Raw genomic sequence first — 2,477 nt, 5'->3', positions numbered from 1 at the left:
AATATATTTACGAGGGCGGGATGATAAGTCAGTGACTTTTTGAATAAAACAAATTTATTTTCGGCAAATAAACATTTTATTTTTCTACATAATCACCTTTTATCTCAATATATTTAGTCCAGCGTTTTTCTAATTTTCTTATTCCCTCCAAATAATAGGTTTTCTCAAAGCTCTCAAAATATGGGTTTGTTTTGGTGATATCTTCTTCATTCGACTCAAGTCTCTTACGGCTCAACCATTTCTTAAGGTTTGGAAATAGAAAATAACGGCAGCAATTTTTTTAATTTAATAATTTGTGTTTAATTAACTAAAAGTTTAGTACTAAAGTTTAGTATTGATTTGCACAATCGGTTTTATATTCAAACATTTAAAGAATAATTCTATTCTATTAATCGCTTCTTTCTATTTTGAAGCAACAATTTTGTAGAGATTGGAATTTAAAATAATCTAATGATGTCAGATTTGTTCAAATCGGTGGATTAAACAGTAGATCGTATTTAACCTGTATGAATAAATCTGTAGTTACAAATGTAATGTAATGATTTATGCGTTAGGCTAAGGCCTTTCTGCACTGCGAGCAGCTTGATCTATTGTACACCCCTTTGTATTTAAACATTCAGTATGTCGAGGAATCGAATCAACTCCTTCGAAAGAAGTTGAAAGCCTTCATCCTCTGGTTGATATGTACATAAAATTTTGTTTCTTCTGTGGCCTAGTGCATCAAAGTTGGTAAACAGAAGTTGGTAAACAGAATCTGCAAATATTTATATCGAATATAGCTACTTTGAGTAGGTGTTTTTTTGCAGACGACGTGGTTTATTAGTGCACGAGGCAATGACTTAAGACTCTTCTTGTTTAGGTTGATAACGATGTTTGCTCTTTTGCCATCAAAATTCAAAACACAGCTTTCGAACTTTCTAGTGAGCGGACGTGTTTTTAAGCCGGTCTCGGAAAAATTTAAATTTCAGTATAAAAACAAGTAAATAACAATCACTTTTAAAAGAATAACTTTTGTTATTAATACAAAAATAAAAAACAGAAAATTCTCGGACAAAAAAACAATTCCTAAAAGTTTAAAAGTGCATAAAATATTAATTTGAAAATAGCGCGCGCTTTTTCGATTTTTGTTGATTTTTGCACAACTTTAATATTAAAAAAAACTCAAATAGCTGACAGAGACAGCAAATTATTTTCTAAAGCTCAAAATAAAAAAAGTGAGCAAGCATTCAAACAAAATATCAGTGCGGTTTTGTGAATATATAAACAAAACAAAAAAGTGCTGATAGAGACAGCTAGTATTTATTACAAACGTGTTCCACAAAAGCTGTAATTGGAAGCCCGCAATTCATCACAACACAACACAACATCAAAACCAACATACGTGCTAACATTGGATTTTGGAATTTAAAGATATTTATTTTATTAATTATTATTATTTTTTTATTATTATTATTATTATTATTATTCTTAGTATAATTATTATTCTTTTTTCTCTCTTTTTGTTTTTATTTATATGTTTAATTATTAGAATATAAAGTATAATATTTTACACATTTTCATTTTATTTTTACATCTTCATTTTTATTTTTTTATTATTTTCTTCTTTATATTAATTTAATTTAATTTTACTTATATTTATATAGTTAATTTAATTTAATATCAATTAATATTAATAGTAGTTAAATTAAGTAAATCTTATAGCACACCTGCTATTTGCATATATAACCACGTATGCAAATGAGCAATCAAAATCTAGTAAGAAGACATACGATAAGCATTCCAAGTAAACGTAATGCTTATTTGGTAATAGACGCATCGAATACGTTGCCTCTGAAAACTACACAAACTGACAAAAGCTTGTCAAACATTGCACCTTCAGCAACTTCGCTTGCATTTTCCGACTTAGCGAGTCCAAAAAATAAAATAAAGGTCCAAACAGGCATGGAACGCTATGTAAATATGAAACGCAAACTTAGTCCTCAAAAAAGCAATTCAAAAGGTGCTAAAATAACTAAAACCATCAAAGATAGTGCAACTACAAACATTCTTTCTGGCAATAGATTTGCTGAATTAGCTGAAACTACAGATGAAGCTAATCAGCCTATTAACAAAAATTTTAAACCGCCTCCAATCTACTTGCGTGAACGCAGCTCAAATAAGCTAGTTACAATCCTTGCAAGTCTGATTGGAAATAATACTTTTCATATTGTTCCTATAACTAGGGGCAATATACACGAAACCAAAATCCAAATCGACACTGAAAACAATTTTAGAGTCATAACTAAATATTTCGAAGACAGCAAAAAAAATTACTACACATACCAACTAAAGAGTAGTAAGGGCCTTGTTGTCGTAATTAAAGGTATCGAATCAGATGTAGAACCCATTGAGATAACAAATGCCCTAAGCGAAAAAGGCTTTAGCGCTAGAGCAGTAATAAATATTGTTAACAAAGATAAAATCCCACAACCTATGTT

The sequence above is a fragment of the Teleopsis dalmanni genome, chromosome X, assembly GCF_002237135.1.
Source record: "Teleopsis dalmanni isolate 2A chromosome X, ASM223713v2, whole genome shotgun sequence".
Classification (NCBI taxonomy): domain Eukaryota; kingdom Metazoa; phylum Arthropoda; class Insecta; order Diptera; family Diopsidae; genus Teleopsis; species Teleopsis dalmanni.
The sequence above is the reverse complement of the archived record's forward strand: the minus strand, read 5'-3'. Positions refer to the sequence as shown.